Source organism: Notolepis coatsorum, assembly GCF_963971535.1.
Source record: "Notolepis coatsorum genome assembly, contig: SCAFFOLD_512, whole genome shotgun sequence".
Classification (NCBI taxonomy): domain Eukaryota; kingdom Metazoa; phylum Chordata; class Actinopteri; order Aulopiformes; family Paralepididae; genus Notolepis; species Notolepis coatsorum.
In genome coordinates, this window is record NW_028174161.1 from 102,948 (window position 1) to 124,814 (window position 21,867).

At 42.6% G+C, this 21,867-nt stretch overlaps 1 pseudogene across 1 annotated transcript in view; it reads right to left on the reverse strand.

Moving 5' to 3' along the window:
- LOC311247620 overlaps positions 1–21,867 on the reverse strand; it is a 131,683-nt pseudogene that overhangs the window by 87,968 nt on the left and 21,848 nt on the right. The window contains exon 6 of the transcript XR_014621014.1: positions 16,440–16,623. The product of XR_014621014.1 is annotated as an uncharacterized misc_RNA (transcript). The remainder of the gene's footprint in view (positions 1–16,439; positions 16,624–21,867) is intronic.

Below are 21,867 nucleotides of genomic sequence, written 5' to 3' on the forward strand. Positions count from 1 at the left end.
AGGGAGCTCACGTGAAACACGTCTCACTCCATGAACGCCTAGCTCCGCCCCCGCTAGAAAACAATGCTAAACACTGGAAAAGGCCATTTATAAGATAGTTCCCCTTTAACCTTTAATTTGAGGGTACTGTATTTACATCCAAATCAGGTGAACAGTGTAGGAATTACAACAATTTATACACATGCACCCCCCTTTTTAAGGGACCAAAAGTAATTGGACAAACTAACAATCCATAAATAAAATGGTCACTTTTAATACTTGGTTGCAACTCCTTTGCAGTCGATAACAGCCTGAAGTCTGGAACCCATAAACTACATCACCAGACACTGGGTTTTGTCCCTGGTGATGCCCTGGTGACTGTCTTCAGTTTCTGCTGGTTCTTGGGGCATTTCCCCTTACATTTAGTCTTCAGCAAGTGAAATGCATGCTCAATTGGATTCAGGTCAGGTGATTGACTTGGCCATTGCATAACATTCCACTTCTTTGCCTAAAAAAACTTGTTGGTTGCTTTCACAGTATGCTTTGGGTCATTGTCCATCTGCACTATGAAGCACCATCCAATGAGTTCTGAAGCATTTGGCTGAATATGAGCAGATAATATTACCCGAAACACTTCAGAATTCATCCTGCTGCAATTGTCAGCAGTCACATCATCAATAAATACAAGGGAACCAGCTCCATTGGCAGCCATACATGCCCACGCCATAACACTACCACCACCATGCTTCACTGATGAGGTGGTATGCTTTCAATCATGAGCAGTTCCTTTCCTTCTCCATACTCTTCTCTTCCCATCATGCTGGTACAAGTTGATCCTTGTCTCAGCTGTCCCTAAAGTGTTGTTCCAGAACTGTACATGCTTTTTTTCTTTAGATACTTTATTATTATAATTTTCTTTTACTAACTCTACTTTGACACAGATACGTCTTTTGGTGTTGCTGAGCTCATCATTGGGTTCTTTCTTTTTGAGAATGTACCAAACAGTTGATTTGACCACACGTAATGTTTTTCTTATCTCTCTCGTGGGTTTTATTTAGTTTTTGGCTTGCTTCACTGATAGTACCGGATCTCCTCTCTGGTAAACAAGAATACCCTGAAGACTCTGGCAGGAGCACTCATTCAAGGGTACTATGACTATGCTTGCACCTCATGGTACCAAAGCACCTCAAAGGCCCTAAAAACAAGATTACAAACATCACAAAACAAACTGGTCAGACTACTGCTTGACCTTACTCCTAGAACCCACCTCACCCCTGCCCACTTTGACAACCTAGGATGGCTTAGAGTAGACGACAGAGTACAGCAACTTGAAATGGGCCTGATCTACAAGATACACTACACCACTAAGGTACCCATATACATGTCAAAATACTTCCCAAAGGTCAGTGAATACCATGAACACAACACCAGAGGGAGCTCCACAAATCATGTTAAACCCAGATTCGGCTCAAACAAGGGACTAAACACGTTTAGCAATTATGGATGTAGCAGTACTGTCTATCTGTATGTCATATTATGTTATGATGAATTGAAAATGGGGGACCCTGATGTAAACAAGACGAAAGTCTTTCTCTGGTCTGCATCCCCTTTGTGTGTATTGAGCCGTACTGTATTGTACCCATTCTGCAATCTGTTTGATTGATTGAAAATCTACAATTTTCAATCAATCAATCAATCAATTGTCCAATTACTTTTGGTCCCTTAAAAAGGAGGAGGCATATATAGGCAAAACGTGATTTGGATGTAAATACTCTCAAATTAAAGCACTTAAAGCACATCTTGATTGTTTAATTTCAAATCCAGTGTTGTGGTGTAGCCTACCGAGCCAAAATTGAGAACAATTTCCAAATATTTATGGACTGTAATTAATGTGTCCAAAACCTTTTAGAATTTTTCATGCAAAATAAATCAGCAGTTTTTTTGGTGAAGTGCCCCTTTTAATGTTACCTTGCTGTGAAAGGACTACTACTTTGTGTTGTAATGTAATGATTAATGGTCTAGTTTTTCAACGTCTGTGGCATGATACTAGGCTGAGAGTTTTCATACGGAAGATGTCAGAACAGTGTCATAAGTTAAAGTTCAATGGGTTATCCAGATCTTTTTTTACATTTTTTACATTGAAATGTCCTGACCTCTCTGTGGTCTAATGCATGTCAGCAGGTAACAAACATGAGCCGTTATCAGCCTAGTATCGTGCCACAGAAGTTAATATTGTGGGGAAACTAGACCATTAATCATGAAATTACAACTGCCACAACGCTACAAAAAGTAGTAGTAATTTCACAGCAAGGTCATTGACCACTGAGTGATCAATCTATGGCCGCCATAACAAACCACAGTAGCTTGGGTACTGCGTCCGTCCAAATTCCAAAGCCACGATAGGGACTAGGTGCAGCTAGAACTAGTCTGTGGCGCGCTACCCCTTTGCTTTGGCACCACAATATTGCCCGTGTCCCATAGACCACTGCAACACTTCCGGTATTCTGAAATCATGGGAGAGAGCGAGCGGGGGGAGAAAATGAATGAATGTGGATGAGAGCCTTGCCATTAAGTGGTTGTAGCTACGGCTGTGGGGGTGCTGGAGACATGATCCAATAGACGTTTATACGCCTGAGTGTCCTGAACATGGAGAGACCAATCCCAAGTTGATCTGCACTTTCTCGGCTGAGCTATAGTCACTTTTCCACACCTATTCCCATACTCTGCATGCACAGATTGATAAACCTAGATCTCTGGACAATCCAGAGAGACTCCGTGGGCAATCTGTGCATGCAGAGTTCGGGAGTAGGTGCGGAAAAGTGACTATAGACTATACTATAGTGACTATTAGTCTTTGTTTAGGGAAGGAAATCGAGATCACTGAAAAGCCAATCAAGTTTATGCCATTTTGGAGCTAGAAAGTAACCACCGATGTACTATACATACTGTAGGAGCATCTCCTAGGTTCAACGTGGGCTCACTTTGCCTCACACAATTTGTAACGCAAGAAGCCAATTTAATGGTGGATTCTTGTACCGGATTTGAAAATGGGGGACCCTGATGTAAACAAGACGAAAGTCTTTCTCTGGTCTGCATCTGCATCTGGTCTGCACCCGCATTTCATTGTATACCTGTATGCCGTGACAATTAAAACTCTTGACTTGACTTGACCTAACAATTGTATGTATTGAGCTGTACTGTACTGTACCCATTCTGCAATCTGTTAATAAAGTTTTCAATCAATCAATCAATCTCTCTTCTCCTCAGTGTTAAAGGCAGCCGGTTCAGTATTGGCCATCGTCTGTGGTTTGACTACTGTGTACTATCATCTATATACTGAGGAGGAGAAGAAGAAGAAGAAGAAGCAGGCGGTCTGTGAGTCGTTGGTCTTCTTCCTCTGGAACCTGCTGCTGCTCACCCCCCGCATTGTCGCCCTCAGTCTTTTCGCCTCCGTCCTGCCCCGTGTCATCTTTGCCCACTTCCTGTGTTCCTGGATGATCCTGGTCTTCGTCGCCTGGCAGTCGCAGACATCCATGGGTGGCGTGGGTGGAGTGTGGCTCTACCGGGCCACCCTAGGCCTCATCTTGTATTTCAGCTGTTACAACGCGCGGCAGACGAGGCGCTGGTCTATGCTGCACCACGCCTGGATGATGCTGGATCTGGTGCTGCTGTGTGGTCTGTGGTGTTGGCAGATCTACTGTGAACTGCCGCAGCCCCACTACACCTTTATAGTTAGTTCTGTAATCATTGCAGTCTATGGTATCGGTGTTGCATGTCAAGAAATGTATCACAGGATGATGATGAAAGATCCAAAGTGTGAAGCGGTTAAGAGTTTGGACTCCTCCTCATGATCATGTCAGAGTATACTGAGATCATGTCAAAGTATACTGAGATCATGTCAGAGTATACTAAGACCATGTCAATATATACTAGTATCAAGCGGTGGATGGATACTGATCTCGGGTCATTGGATACTGAGCATATGTCAATATATATTGAGATGTATACTGAGATCATGTCAATGGATACTGAGATCGTGTCAATGGATACTGAGATCGTGTCAATGGATACTGAGATGATGTCAATGTATACTGAGATCATGTCAATGGATACTGAGATCATGTCAATGGATACTGAGATCATGTCAATGGATACTGAGATCATGTCAATGGATACTGAGATCGTGTCAATGGATACTGAGATCGTGTCAATGTATACTGAGATCATGTCAATGTATACTGAGATCATGTCAATGTATACTGAGATCATGTCAATGTATACTGAGATCATGTCAATGTATACTGAGATCATGTCAATGTATACTGAGATGATGTCAATGTATACTGAGATCATGTCAATGGATACTGAGATCATGTCAATGTATACTGAGATGAGTCCTGTTTGTAATTAATCACTCCTCGACGCCAAAATAAAATGTTTACCTTCATTCTCAAATAAAATTCTTATTTCAATACAGGAGTTGTAGTGCTATTTTTGGAAGTGAGGGAGCACACAATCAATCAATAAAATGTATTTGTATAGCACATTTAAACATGACACTTGTCAACCGACATGCTTTACAGTGGGTCACGTAGCAAAACAAATTGAAAGTACTCCTAAAGTATAAATAAACAGAAAATAAACAACCAACAGACAAACAAAGAAACAGAACAACAACACACCAAAACAAACCAGGCCAGAGTCAGAGTGAGTCAGGGAAGGCTAGGGAATATAGGTGAGTTTTGAGCTTAGATTAAAAGACTCGATGGAGGGGGTAGATTTGATGGACGTGGGGATGCTGTTCCAGAGGTCAGGGGCTGCGATAGCAAAAGCACGCCCCCCCCCCCCCCCCCCCCCCCCTAGACTTGAAGTTGATCCTAGCTGTGGACCGAAGCTGGAAAAAACACTGAACTAGGGCAGACAGGTTACCCAGGCTGCTGGCGATAACACTGGTTTGGTTTGGGGGGCCGAAAAGGAGGATTTCACATTTAGAATAATTGAGTTGTAGGAAATGTTGTGCCATCCAGCATTTGATGTCATAGACAGGATCGGAGGCTGTCAAGACTGGACTTGTCATTGGGTTTCATGGGGAGATAGACCCGAGTGTCGTCCCGCATAACAATGGAGGAGATAGTGTTTTTGAATGACTAAACCAAGGGGCAGCATATACAGAGAAAATAGAATAGGGCCAAGGATGGAGCCTTGTGGGACCCTGCAGGAGAGGCAGAGGGAGAGGAGCCATTTCCGATGTTGTTGGTGAACCGCACAGTTCCTACATTTGGTTTATTATTTGAAAATACAAAGTGGGGGAGTGCCACTCCCCCCCCCCCCCTTCACTATACACCCGCTGACAGAATTTTACAGGAGACTAATGCTAAGGAATGTATCGCAAAGAATTTTCTGACAAAACTGGTCAGATTGATGCAGTCAATTTCCATCGTCAAGAAATTGAGTCAGGGGAGCAGTTTATTATTTAGTCTGGTTTCAGTGTGGTTTCCCACCACCAGTTGACCAGTCAGTCCATCTTATTTTACTTATATTTTTACAAACCCTTCCGTTCATGAACTGGTTCTGTTCCGTTTACAGTAATGTATGAACATCTAAATGCATACTGTAGAGTCAGTAACTGTCATTTTCAAACGTTTTATTTATTTACATTGTCATGAGTGTTCTCAGCACAGGAAAACCTTTTACAGAACCATTGCTCAGGTCCCAGACAGCGAGTGTGGAGAAATAATACTAATTTAATTACATGATCACTGAATGTTCAGATAATGTGGACAGGATCACACTCAAGCCAGATACATATCTACCATGATGCTATGTGCCTTCAAAGGTCCTTGACAATGAGATGAAACATGAAAAAAAAAGCAAACAGCATTTTGAAAAATAACTCAGTTTTTGGCATTAAAAAAAGTTTAAATGAAAGCATACACTAAAATATTGCAAGATCATATTTTTTTGATAGCCATGGCGTACTTCAAAACAAACTGGCATGCAGACAAAAAACAATATAACAAAATCCAACACTAAACAGACAAGTACGTACAGAGAGAAAAATCTAGATAATATTGTATATGGTCTGACATTGACTATGCAAAGGAAATGGGAGTCGGTTCAGAATCCCATTTCGCTCTATTTAGGTAGCACAGCATGAAATGATTAACTAAAAGTATAATGTTACCTAGAGTAGGATTGCTTGCTATGTACATTTCAGTATAAGTAGATCTAAACAGCAGTCAGCGTACCATGTGTTCCTGATTTGATTGTCTCTAAGCGATAGAAGCGTTTCACAGCAACAAAGGGGTGCCATGCGATAGAAGCATTTCACAGCAACAAAAGGATGCCATTTAATTTCCCAAAGGAGATTCGATTACTGGATACAGCTATGATTGTTGAGAGATGAGAGATTTCACTGGTAAATGTTAGAAAAAGTATTACAGTATAGACAGGACAGATGATGAATATGCCTGTCATTTAAGTTACTGAAGCGTTACACCAAGTCTCTGCAACAGACAAAGTAGTTAAAAAAAATAAGAAAAAGTAAAATAACACTTCAGATGAAGCATGTAACAATAATATGATAATGCATTAAACACATCTTAAGTATTTCCCTTAGAGATTATGTATACATATGACGGTTAAAAGGCACAATATAAATATGTACAGATACTCAAGAAAGACAACACATAAACAAAGAAAACACATTCTTAATGGTCAAGCTGCATGTGTGTAAAATGCGATATCTTCAGGCTCAGTATTGTTCATCATCGTCGTAATCTCACACAGACCAGGGGAAGTCGACCCTCAAGCTTTGTTGGCCAGCTACATCAGGAAAAAAACTAAACAAATCCCTTTGAAATACAGTTAAAAAGAGCAAACCACTAACTCAATGTATTGCACAGTCATCCCTCATGTCCCCCCAGTATTACATAATGACAAGGGTGTGGATTGCAATGTGACAGACGGATGATGCTGGGTTTTAAGGAAAACCACAGGTGTGTATGTGTGTGTGCACGTGTGTGTCAGCTGCAGCTGACTTTGGGGCGGTAGTTGTCTCGCACAATAAAGAGGATCCCAAAGTGCCCCCCCCCCCCCCCCCCCCCCCCAGCTTTTAAACCAAAACGTATCATGCGATTCAAAAGCGGCCAATGTATCTCCATACATGATCTTCCTGATAATGAAGGCAATCATGCAAAATCATCCCTTTAAATGTTTTGAGTGTGTGCTTATTTGTCCAGGGATTAAAGCAAAAAAAAATCTCCTGACTGAAATTTTTTTCAGGCCAAGTCATATTCTTATTTTAACATCCACTTTTTTTTTTTTTTTTTTAATAGCGTCAGCGTTTTAAGCCACCCACCCACCCCCTCCTAATGTACAGTCTCCTCCTCATCATATATATATATATTTACTGTTAGGATCTCTGGGTAACAGTACTGTATATTACTGTAACTTTTCAGTGCACGTTTTAATTTACATTTTGACAACTGAACAAGCTTATGACTTGAATAAACAATAAACAAATCTACATACTGTAACTTTTCAGTGCACGTTTTTATTTACATTTTGACAACTGAACAAGCTTATGACGTGAACTATCTAAACTAAACAAGGGAAACAGTGCTTTAATAATACATAATGCGATTTTACAACAAAAAAAGTGCAGCTTACATACAGAGAACTCCCAATTCTGGGTTTTATGCACGCATAACATAAAATATAGATGTGAAATGTATGTGTCTTGTATTGTACAAATCTACATACTGTAACTTTTCAGTGCACGTTTTTATTTACATTTTGACAACTGAACAAGCTTATGGCTTGAACAACTATCTAAACTAAACAAGGGAAAGTGCTTTAATAATACATAATGCGATTTACAACAAAAAAAAGTGCAGCTTACATACAGAGAACTCCCAATTCTGGGTTTTATGCACGCATAACATAAAATATATAGTTGTGCAATGTATGTGTCTTGTACTTAATCGACAAGTCTTCTGCAGTCTTTCCTCTTAGTCTTTGGTGTCTGCAATCAGCCCGTTTCTGTGAAGTGCAGGTAAACGAAACAAATGTACAGTTAAGACTATGCAATGCTACTGTATGCATACTGACACCTTTGTCAGGTTAATAGTTAATAGTAAGACCCACCTTGAGATGGCAGCTGTCTGGTATAACACCAAACAAACAGTTTTTGTTTTGAAGTGAGCGATCACTGAAAAAGACCAAACCAGCATTAAATAACAATAAGTGTAATACTTACTTTAGTGCTTTTCACTTTTTCTGCTTTTTGGCAGTGAAGTGATATGCCTGAAGCTTGGCTACACCTGCTGTCCGCTTCAGGGTTTCTTCTGTGGGACCAGCTGCAGGTGCAGTGGCTCTGACTCCCCTCATGCATCAACGTGGACGTAGAACTTGACCTACTTCCACACGTAAGCACGGAATGTAGAACTAGCGCACGCACAGGGAAGTCGGCATTCATCACACTTGCGTACGCAGGCTCTACGCACACCTGTCATGATGAATACCACTTTGTTCTACCGTCAATGCTCGTGCATGATTATCCATATATGGTCATGAAAATGAGGAAACACCCCCCATGGGATGTGAAATAATGGACCGACCCGTTAGAAACTCCACAGAGAATTCACTGCTGTCGAACCAAGAAGACACTATCGCGTATTATGGGATAAATAATAAAAGGCGGACTTGTAAACGGTGATGTCAGATATCAACGGCTCCCTAAGACCATTGCTGCAATTCTGCCTGGACAGCTCAAAATACTAATAAAGACCGTTCGTTGACCACTGTTTGGCGTTGGTTGTGTGTTATTATAACCGTGCTGTAATATGAATGCCTTTATTAGTTGTGTTCGATTGGCTATATGATTTTTAGATGCATCTATTTCGTTGTCGGCTAATAAAGACCGCGCTGGAATATGACTGCCTTTTCCCGTGTTGTTTGATTAATACCCCAGGGATTAAAGTTCTCCTCAATTTTATTCCAAATCGCGATGGATCTCCCGTCAATTTTCTACCTGCTGCATATGATTTCTAGAGGCATACTACAATCTATTTTGATGTCAGTATTGGGTAGCCTATATAAACAATATAATACGAGAGCATATACAAGAACAATGAATCTCACTGCATGTATGATAGCCTGCCTTTCAATACATGAACTTGAATTCCATCATGTTTGTGTGCGGGACTCACAAGGCTGTAGTCACAATGGGTGGTACCGGTGTACAGTAATAATAACAGTCCACACAATATCACGATCCATGCCATAGCCTATGTTCTATTAGGACATGATCTGTGACGACAAATGTTCTAGAATGTTTGATTAAGATATCATACTCTGACAGCATGCCTATGAGCAACAAAAACGCGAACTTGAATCCCATCATATACATAGTCTGTCCACTATAGTGTCATTGCAATGCGTTTTCTATTCTTTCTTATACAGTAAAAATGGGGAAGAACACTATATTCATATGACTTGTATTCTGCTTACAGCTTCGAAGTTCCACTTGTTTCGTTTAACGTAAAGCCTTTTAAATATAATCAAAACGTTCCCGTGTTTCTGCGGTCTGCGCAGAATAATAACGAGTTGAGCTTTATGATTTATGATGAATTGAAAATGGGGGACCCTGATGTAAACAAGACGAAAGTTGGTCTGCATCCCCAATCAACAATTGTATGTACTGAGCTGTACTGTACTGTACCCATTCTGCAATCTGTTAATAAACTTTTCAATCAATCAATCAATCAAGCTACGCGGAGCGCAGTCAGTCAGTAGCCTACACCCCGTATATTCCGATAACGCTATATAAACCATGCTGCATTCATTCTGAGAGAAAGATCTATTATTCCAACTGCTATTTATAGGGTTTTGACCATAATTACACTACTGTTGCTATTTTACAATGAACTATAATGAACTACGGTTCGTACAGAACGTGCCAGTGTTATTATGCACAGAAGCTCATTTCCTTGTTGTAATAATATATTCTACCACTGGGCGCTAGGTACGCCAGGTCTGAACTGTGCGTAGATGTAAGCACGAAGTCAAGTTCAAGTTCAAATTGATGAATCCCACTCTTTGCTTAGAAATGATCGTACGCACAGGGTAAGCACAGATCTGTGCGTAGAACACGTTGATGCATGAGGGCCCTGTGGAGGAGGAGGGAGAGGAGGAGGAGGAGGAGGAGGAGGAGGAGGAGGAGGAGGAGGAGGAGGTGTAGTGGCTCTGACTCCAGGAGTGGAGGAGGAGGAGGAGGAGGAGGAGGAGGAGGAGGAGGAGGAGGAGGAGGAGGAGGAGGAGGAGGCTGTAGCAGGTGCAGTGGCTCTGACTCCAGGAGTGGAGGAGGAGGAGGAGGAGGAGGAGGAGGAGGAGGAGGAGGAGGAGGAGGAGGAGAAGGAGGAGGAGGCTGTAGCAGGTGCAGTGGCTCTGACTCCAGGAGTGGAGGAGGAGGAGGAGGTGCAGTGGCTCTGACTCTAGGAGTGGAGGAGGAGGAGGAGGAGGAGGTGCAGTGGCTCTGACTCCAGGAGTGGAGGAGGAGGAGGAGGAGGAGGAGGAGGAGGAGGAGGAGGAGGAGGAGGTGCAGTGGCTCTGACTCCAGGAGTGGAGGAGGAGGAGGAGGAGGAGGTGCAGTGGCTCTGACTCCAGGAGTGGAGGAGGAGGAGGAGGAGGAGGAGGAGGAGGAGGAGGAGGAGGAGGAGGAGGAGGAGGAGGTGCAGTGGCTCTGATTCCAGGAGTGGAGGAGGAGGAGGCTCTTGCAGGAGCAGAAGAGGTGGAACCTTTCTTTAACCTTTCTGTTACTTTTCTTACCCTAACTGCTGAGAGGACTTTCACAGCTTCCATCAGTCTCCTTTCCTTTTGCTTTTCAATGTTCTCCTTCTTCTTCTTCAGATGCTGTTGGTATCTCTCATAAGAAGACAGGCACATGCGCCTCAGTGCAGGGCTGATTTCCATTTTGGAGGAGTTTTTCTCTGTTGCCTTCATGTGGGACTTCATAATGGCTAAGCCTTCATAAGTCTCAATGTTCAGCCTGGTCCTGTCCATTTCAATGATGTCATCCATGATATTAAATGATCCTTCAACAAGAGGGCCAGTGAACAATGACAGAAGGGCCTTTACCAACTTCCCTAAGATGGGGAATATCATCCCTCCTTTTGGCGTCTTCATGGCCAAGATTTTACTCCACCAGTCAACATCGATTCGCTGAGTATTCTCCTCAAAGTGTTTGGCCTGTGCTCCTAAATCTGTGTCAATCTGGTAGGCTCGCACCTCTTCATTTAGTTGACCAAGCTCCTCAGATTTCACGGCATTTGGCAAGGACATGGCTAAGGTGTTGAATGCACCTTGGACCGATTCGTGGAGAATCAATGATGGTGTCAGCGCAGACAAAGAGGTGATGATGCGGTTGTTGAGGGGAAGGTTTTTCAGGAGGAATGTTGCTGCATTAATGTAGCCTTCTCTGAGAGAGCTGTAGACGTTGTGCACCCAGGGCTTTTTCTCCACTCTAGCCTTGTTCATGGTAGAGAAGCTGAATCTCCCCACAGACAACCTTTGGTCAGAGTACTGCAGGTCTCTATTCTGAACATCAAGCGTCAACAAGCCCTTCACACTCAGGGGGATGGAAACAGGCTTCATGAACTTGGAGAGAAGTTCCCTGACCAGTAGCATCATTTCCGCATGCAGTGAGTGGAGCATGGGCTTCTCATGCTGCAACTTCTTCAGGAACACCTGGAAAGTTGGAAGTACACCTGAAAATCACAATAAAGCCTGATTAGAATAGTGGCTGAATATCTTTTATTAACTATTCTTTCCTGATCACAAACATGTAACATACTCAGATTCCATTACAGAGGAAATATAATATATATAATAAATATAGTAGTTATTATTATTATTATAACAGGCCTATATATTGCAGAGAAAAAAAATTTCCATTTGCATTTGTAGAACCGTGATCCTTGCCTTCTCATCAGATGTAACTGCATGCTGATCAAGAACGTGGTTCAGGAGCCATCTGCATCACAAAGCAGGGTTCGAAATTAACGGGGGCTTCACATAAAAATGAATATTACAATTTATTTAAAAAACGCTCCATCTTGTCTTCCATCAAAGGCTGCTCGCACCATGCACGTTAATTTGCGTGAATGTAATGTTAGCTAATGTTAATGTTAGCGAGTTTTCTAGGTTTGATTGATTGAACACTTTAATTAACAGATTGCAGATAATAAAAAAAAAACTTTAATGCAAAATCTAATTAAATAAGTCAGAGCAAATATAGCATTCCTGTTCCCTATTATATATTATATGCTTTGTATCAAACTAACAAAGCATATAATTATACAGTTATGGAACAGGAATGCTATATTTGCTCTGACTTATTTAATTAGATTGAGCAAATTAGCCTGCTAGTACAGAGAAAACAGATGACATAAAAAGATAATGCTATTGTACCTGTATTTGTGTTGATCTTGAGGAGGCAGGAAGCTGTAGAAGTGCACAATCAATGGATCCATAAGCTCCCGTACTCTGTTGCACACATCCAACATTTGGAGGAATCTGCTGCTGATGGGACGGGTCAAGCTCTTCTTCTCCAAATGAAGCAAGGACTGAAACTCGCAAAAAAGCTCCTTCTGTTTGGGGAATTTTTCTATATCATAGTAGAGCAAAATTCTTCCACAAATCCCTGGAAAGGCTTCAAAAGGACCTTGGCTGCATTTGAGACCATGTGAACCGTGTCTCCACTGATGTCCAGGAGTGATGGATTTTCTTTTCTGATTCGTGTCTCCACTCCGGACCTTTTCCCTCTCATCACATTGCAGTTATCCAGCAGTATAGAAACAACCTGATTCCAGTTCAGGTTGTATGACTGGAGGATATCTGTTAGTGTGTGTGTGAGGGTTGAGGCATCTGCAATGTTAACTTTCACTGAGGCCAGATGCTGGGTCAACACTTTACTCATATCCTCATCGAAGTACCTAACAAGAACATTAAGGATCCTGTCCATGTTACAATCTGTTGCCTCATCTGCATTTAAAGAAAACATTTTTGTTTGCAGTCGAGTTGACAATTCATTTTTCTGATGAGCTGCAATTCCGTGTGTGCACAGGTAGGAGGCGTGAGAATTGGACATTGTCAATCTTGAAAGTGCACTCTGGTCTTTGGCAACCGTACCGATGAGGTCCACTAGTGGTTGCGAGATCGTGAAAGACAGATCATGCTCTGCTATGAATGAACATATGCGCACTTTATGATCCCATACACGGTCGGTCATAGATATATTTACCGCCGTTGTTGTCGCGCCAGGCAGGGAAGCTGTATGTTGGAGAGCGCCAACGCGAGTCTTGTGGCTAGCTTCAGATTGATGGCGAGCGAGCACCTTTTTCTATTACTGCCATATTGTATTTTTCTGTTGCATACTGTGCAAAAACACACACCTGGCTCTTTTAGTTTCTTGCACCATGAACTAAAAGGCTTGTTATCGTACCCCCTTTCGGAGAGCCAAGCCCATCTCCATTTATTTTTGACGGTTTTATCTATCTCCGACACATTGGAGCCTTCTTTTAGGAAGCCGTCCATGTTTATTCACAATTTACCTGCTAAACGGAAATAAAGTTTTCGCGCTATATATATATAGGACGCGCTCATCCGGTGACGCCTGACGTGAGAAATACGTTTTGTTTTTTAAGTAGGCATAATGGCTATGCGTTTTCTGACATGCGTCACGTCTATAGTTCAAATTCAGTATTGTGTAGTTCAAATTATGTATTGTGTATAGTTGAAATTATGTATTGTGTAGGGCAAATACAGTAAAACTGTCCTGTAACATTTACGACAATAGGAGCACTCGTTATTATTATTATTGACATTATTATTTTGCACACTATATTTTATGTTTGTATGCCAGTGGTGATGTTCCTAACTAAATTTCGTTGTACCAACAATGACAAATAAAGATCTATTCTATATTATGGAAATAATGTGTTTTCTGTTCATGGTCTATATTATTACGCTCAAGTCAAGTCAAGTCAAGAGTTTTATTTGTCAGGCATACAGTGAAAGTAGTACAAGTATTAAGAATAAGACATAACAGGTATAATGTACGTCATAAAGTTTACAAAAAGCATGGTAGAGACAGGCTAAGGTCCTGCGATAGCCTATAATATGATTTATGGTAAAATATATTCCCGCGGGGTGCGTCATTCCATCAAAACATCTCCTGACTGAACTTTTTTTTCAGGCAAAGTCCTTATTATTTTAACCCTCCACCGTATATTTTTTATTTAATAGCGTTAGCTAAAAGGAAACAATTTAACATTGGATCAGTCCGTGACGGCACTAATTGAAGAATGCATGGACCCGGTGTAGCATCTCCTCCCACAGCCCACAGGTCTTCCTCCAGGTCCCCCAGGTCCTCCTCCCATCTCCTCTTGATGTTTTCTAATGAGGTAGGACGCAGTGAGGAAATTAAACCGTACAGAATAATACCCTTTGTGACAGGTCACATAGGCTTTAATAAATAAAAGTGTCAATAGGAGCACTCGTGTTTTCTCACATGCGTTTCTGCTACTGGATCTACTGCCTGTGGTATGCTGAAGGTCGGTCAGACCAAGTTTAAAAGAATAAAAGTGATTCAATCTATAACTTTTGTCCTGTAACATGTATATGTTTAAAGAGAATATATATCGTATATTAGCCCCTTTTCTGAGTCACGAAAGGCCCTTCGTGATCTAATCAGCCCCGTCAAAACATCTCCTACTAAACTATTATTTTTCAAGCAAAGTCACTTATTTTAACCTACACTGTATATTTATGGAGCGTTAGCTAAAAAGGAAAAGACAACCCGTATCGCGGTCTGACAGTCAGTGACAGGCAGCACAATTAAATGACATTTTCATATAACAGGTTGACGGCAACGCTCCGGTAGAGCCGGCCACTAACATTCAATACGCTTTGTGGCCCGGGCATAAATGTGTCCATAAATCCATGTATTTAGATCCAACACTGTCTGCGATTATTATACATTTCCGACGACGAACTATTAGCGTAATCCTGTCTCTCGGGTCGCTGTGTCCTGCCATTATATTGCTCGCTCCGCATCTCGCAAATGACTGGGGGCGGTGCCGCCGCGGATTTTTTCTTCTTCATTTCATGATATTTGACGCCTCTGATTGGCTACATTTTGTTTTCAATCTGTATGATCTACCAATTATATTATTATACCAGGTAGCCAATTCCGTCATTCACCAAATCAAATTGACGGAAAAAAAATAAAAAAGACAGAAATCCGTCTGGAGACGGAACGCTTTAATGGATGCTCTAAATATTACATGTATCACTGGGCCCATCTTATTACCCTCTAAATATTACATGTATCACTGGGCCCATCTTATTACCCTCTAAATATTACATGCATCACTGGGCCCATCTTATTACCCTCTAAATATTACATGTATCACTGGGCCCATCTTATTACCCTCTAAATATTACATGTATCACTGGGCCCATCTTATTACCCTCTAAATATTACATGTATCACTGGGCCCATCTTATTACCCTCTAAATATTACATGTATCACTGGGCCCATCTTATTACCCTCTAAATATTACATGTATCACTGGGCCCATCTTATTACCCTCTAAATATTACATGTATCACTGGGCCCATCTTATTACCCTCTAAATATTACATGTATCACTGGGCCCATCTTATTACCCTCTAAATATTACATGTATCACTGGGCCCATCTTATTACCCTCTAAATATTACATGTATCACTGGGCCCATCTTATTACCCTCTAAATATTACATGTATCACTGGGCCCATCTTATTACCCTCTAAATATTTTCCACAATAAAAAAGGACAGACAAATGTACATTGGGCATTTTTTTTTTTTTTTTTTTTAAATAAATGATAAAAGGATCTCATAAAGGCGAAGAGATGCCACGGAAAACAAATTCCACTCAGCACATTGACACAACAGTCTGCTTTTATGCGTGATAAAAAGGCTAAGACACATACTATAGCATATTTGAACATATCAACTTTTATAAAACTGAGATCTCACCATGGTATTTTACAACAACCTCCATAAGAGACACTTACTACTGAGACAAAAAAAAAAAAAAAAGTTGAATAGGAATATTTAAAAATAAAATGGGGAAGCAGGTGTATGAAAGACACGAGTGCCTGGTATTCTACAGCTATTTATCAAAAAACAAAGAGACAGACGCAGGGTTAGGGATGTGGGGAATGTGAATGGAGGACAGGGGATACTTGGGGATAAGGGCTCATAACAGACGGTCGGTCCAAACTCAGGACTGGGATCGAGAACGGGAGCGGGACGGGGAGCCGGACGGGGAGCGGGATTTGGAGCGGGACGGGGAGCGGGATTTGGAGCGGGAGCGGGACGCGTCTTTCCTGCCGCTCCCCCTCTTCACCTCCTTCTTGCCCTTTTTGCTCTTGGGGCTCCGGCTCTTGGGGCTCCTGCTCTTGGGGCTCCTGCTGCGGCCCTCGTCACGACCGCGGGCCTCCTTGCCCTTGTGAGCGCCGTTGCTGCGCTCCTCGTCCTCCTTCTTGCCCTTTCCCTTGTTGTTCTTCTTGCTACGGGAGCGGGAACCCGCCCTAGGGAGAGGAGCAGATGGAAATAAATAAGGGGAAAATACAGTTTTTGAAAATAACTACCACCGCCCCCAAGCTAATGTCATACTATCTGTGAGGGATGGATACGGACAGGGCAGAAACAATGTTTGAGTAATGCTTTAATTATACAGTATATCACGTAGAAAGTTGAAATGTTGAGTTGTGCAATGATCTCGCCGAGTGCAACCCATTCTATGCATTCCATGAATTATACACACTGCATTTCCTCTTAAAAGGGTGTGGAAAAATCTATTCTCAAGTGTTCATCTTCCGTTGAATGGGTACGTCATCCAACGAGTACGTGTAGAACAGAGCTGACAAGCCATCACCGGGCTTGGGGGGCTGCTTGCAGTCATTTCAAGTTTGGACGTGCATGACTGGCACACATTCCAAGGCTCACAATATGAAATGTAATCAGGGAATATTTATGATTTCCCTAACTGTCTGGATTAATATGAATAGTAGTGATAATATTTTGGCATCACAACTTGCTAAGCCTGCCCAGAGAAATAAATATAAATATTATTTATCTATGTACCATTCAGTATAAATATTCACATCAACTATCCATGTAATATTCAATATATATATATTCATAGTATTTATCCATGTACCAGTATTGGGACAGCGATGCCAAATAGTTCTTTACCTTTTTAGATGACTAGTTCAGAATTTTTTTTTGTGCACGTCTCAAATGGCCCAGGTGTTATACATGGCTACAATAATTTATTTAACCTCTTAACCCTTTCTGCACCAAACCAGAGATTGCTCGGGTTTCAAATCCAACCGTTGAGCGCCAAACCAGAGATTTCTCGGGTTTAGATGCCTTCTTTTTTTAGATTTCCCCCATTCTAAACACTCGTGTGGACCTTTGTGACTCATCAGAGACCTTGAAATTGCAATGATGATTGAATCCCACCAGGTGGCAGTATTGCCTACCTTATGAACATGCATATGGGCCAGCTTAGTGTGGGCGGCCCCAGCCCCCCCTCCCAGCCCCCAAACAACTAGGGACTCTACTAGTAGGTTAGTGTGGGCGGCCCCAGCCCCCCCCCCCAGCCCCCAAACAACTAGGGACTCTACTAGTAGGTTAGTGTGGGCGGCCCCAGCCCCCAAACAACTAGGGACTCTACTAGTAGGTTAGTGTGGGCGGCCCCAGCCCCCAAACAACTAGGGACTCTACTAGTAGGTTAGTGTGGGCGGCCCCAGCCCCCAAACAACTAGGGACTCTACTAGTAGGTTAGTGTGGGCGGCCCCAGCCCCCAAACAACTAGGGACTCTACTAGTAGGTTAGTGTGGGCGGCCCCAGCCCCCAAACAACTAGGGACTCTACTAGTAGGTTAGTGTGGGCGGCCCCAGCCCCCAAACAACTAGGGACTCTACTAGTAGGTTAGTGTGGGCGGCCCCAGCCCCCAAACAACTAGGGACTCTACTAGTAGGTTAGTGTGGGCGGCCCCAGCCCCCAAACAACTAGGGACTCTACTAGTAGGTTAGTGTGGGCGGCCCCAGCCCCCAAACAACTAGGGACTCTACTAGTAGGTTAGTGTGGGCGGCCCCAGCCCCCAAACAACTAGGGACTCTACTAGTAGGTTAGTGTGGGCGGCCCCAGCCCCCAAACAACTAGGGACTCTACTAGTAGGTTAGTGTGGGCGGCCCCAGCCCCCAAACAACTAGGGACTCTACTAGTAGGTTAGTGTGGGCGGCCCCAGCCCCCAAACAACTAGGGACTCTACTAGTAGGTGCAAGCAGCTGTGAGCAGGACCACAATGGTGATCGCCTAGAGCAAACTATTGGCTATTATGAAAAAGACTAAATGGATTATATGTAGGGCTGCAACGATTAGTCGACATAATCGACGATGTCGATTATAAAAAAATCGTTGACGAGAAATTGTTGCGTCGATTAGTCATAAAAAAAAAAAAAAATTGTGAGAGTGGCTTCTCAGGGTTCCAGACAACATCATAACATGATGATCCCATAGCAAATTTTGGACATTGAAAACATTGTTCCCCTGCAGGAGATGATGATCAGACTAGACACACAATACATTACACACGCACTCCTCTCACTCACACACAGCGATCAGAGTAAGACACACACATACACACTCCTCTCACTCACACACAGCGATCAGAGTAAGACACACACATACACACTCCTCTCACTCACACACAGCGATCAGAGTAAGACACACACACATACACACTCCTCTCACTCACACACAGCGATCAGAGTAAGACACACACACATACACACTCCTCTCACTCACACACAGCGATCAGAGTAAGACACACACACATACACACTCCTCTCACTCACAGCGATCAGAGTAAGACACACACATACACACTCCTCTCACTCACACACAGCGATCAGAGTAAGACACACACACATTCACACTCCTCTCTCTCACACACAGCGATCAGAGTAAGACACACATACACACTCCTCTCACTCACACACAGCGATCAGAGTAAGACACACACACACTCCTCTCTCTCACACACAGCGATCAGAGTAAGACACACATACACACTCCTCTCTCTCACACACAGCGATCAGAGTAAGACACACACACATACACACTCCTCTCACTCACACACAGCGATCAGAGTAAGACACACACACATTCACACTCCTCTCACTCACACACAGCGATCAGAGTAAGACACAGACACATTCACACTCCTCTCACTCACACACAGCGATCAGAGTAAGACACACACACATTCACAAATTACACAGTACACACCTCTCACTCACACAGCGATCAGAGTAAGACACACACACAAATTACACAGTACACACACTCCTCTCACTCACACAGCGATCAGAGTAAGACACACACACAAATTACACAGTACACACACTCCTCTCACTCACACAGCGATCAGAGTAAGACACACACACACACACACGGACTCCTCTCACACACAGCAAACAAAAGTTATTTAAAGTACACTTCCACTTTAATTTGTATTATTTAATTTATTTATCTTGTTATGAGTGATTGCTGTATTGTTCTTCAAATACATTTTCATTTAAAGTGGCTTAAAGATCCAAATTCAAATGTTTCATGAGTCATTATTTTAATTTGCTATGGGATCATCATGTTATGATGTTGTTGTTTGGTCCTGACAAGAGTCTCAAAGTCTGGGGTGATGGTAGACAAGCAACTCTGAGGTCATGCTCAATGTCCAATCTGTTCCTCTGCTCTGTCTTCAGCTGGACCAGAGCTGAGAAGCCACTTTCACAAAGATAGGGCATTAAAAAAAAAAAAAAAAAAAAAAAAATTGTTGTTGTTTACATTGGTTTTCGATTAGTCGACTAATCGAAAAAATAATCGGCAGATTAGTCGACTACCAAATTAGTCATTAGTTGCAGCCCTAATTATATGGATGATAAGGTGTTTCCTAACATTATATGTATTGATCCTGTTCCGATTCAAGACACTTGGGTCGCTTTCACATATAGTTCTGGTGGACTCTGTGCGGTTCTGGTGGTGAAGTTGCAACATTGTTGCATTCTTCATTTGGTTCGCCTGCGTTCACATAGCAATCTGTCAGGCGCACCAAACTATCTGAACAATGTCACGCGGTCGAAAAGGGCGCTCGTCTATTGGACAGTGGAAATGTGTGTGGCTGCGAGCCCGTGTGTGCGCGCGCGCGCGTGTGTCTGTGTGTGGACTGTCTGCGAGCCGTGGTCAGCGGAGGCGAGTTGTTCTATTGAAGCCGATTACCACCATCCTCTCGCTAAACAACTTGTACACCACGTTGTTATATATATATATATAATAATAACAATATAATAAGCCGCGTTTTTTCTTCCTTCTTCCCAAGATGCACAGTTAGATAGATAGATAGATAGATAGATAGATAGATAGATAGATAGATATAGATAGAGAGATAGAGAGATAGAGAGATAGATGCAGTGTGCTTGTTTTGCATTGAATGCTGCGAGCAGTGGTAATAATAATCACTTCCTATATTTGGTTTGTGTTTGGTCCGATGAAGCGAACCGAGACCTACGTTTTCAGGCGGACCAGAGTTCGCCTGTTTGGTCCGGCGGACCGAGTTCGACGCGCATTCACACAGACCCGAAAAACCAGACTATCGAATTCTGGTCCGATAATCCGGACCAAACAGCCCCTGTGTGAAAGCGACCTTGGACTCGAAGTGAGAAATGGAGTACCTCTAAAACAAAGGTAGCATCTATTTTACATCTACTTTACCGAACCCCCATCCTAAAACATGCGTTTGTATGATCGCAGCATCGGAAAACGACCCCCCGCCCCCGGCTTTGTGAAGAAACAAGGTAATGCGTTTACGTTTGACGTGGCAATAATATAGGTTTCAGGCGAGCAGTCGCGAGATTTGTGCATACGCTGCACAAAACACTCACAATCTAGAAAACTAGCATGGATTATTTTGAAACGGGGCGATGTTTACCGTGGTATAGCGCACAAACGAAGGGATGTAGAAATTAACTGTTTTGTCCCTATTGTACTATAAATAGTGCCTGTCAAATGAGCCATACTATTGTCTCCATAGCTATAATATAGAATATACGATGGGTCCACAAACATTGTGAATATGGTCAATAACGCTGGCGCCAGGGAGTAAAGATGATAAAACAGTGTGGCAGTCAATGAGTTAAAGGGGAGATGAAGCATTGAACAATATGAGCCTAGTTTGTTTGTTGTGTACCTTGGGTAAGACATGGTCCTATAATCAAATGTGAAATCCTGCTTATTTGTCTGAAAACTCAAATGTAATTTCCCTGTTTTCGCCATGGGCGGCGGCATTTTAGATGGTGACGTCACGGTGTTGGTTTGGTCTGGCTCCTGGTTTACACTGCTGGTTAGCTGCCTAGTAAACATGGAGTGTCTTGAAGGTCAGTCAGTAAATGCAACGTTGCCTACCAAACAACGGGACCGCGTGGTTCTTTTTGTATTGCTCCCGGCTGTTCAAACTAATTTTACCGCGTGAAAGAGAGGAAAGTTGATTTATTTCCACAAACTACCAGTGAAAAAAACAGTGTTGTTGGCACGTTGGCTGGCTGCACTCAAGCGGCGCGATCAGCCTGTTGGACAGGGAATGAAGATCTGCAGCGAACACTTCATTGCCTCGGATTATGTTGTTGAGGATGGGAGGTTTGTCCAGAAGACCACTAATCAGCTGAAGCCCGATGCGGTTCCCTCGGTCTTCAACAGACAGACCAAGGCAG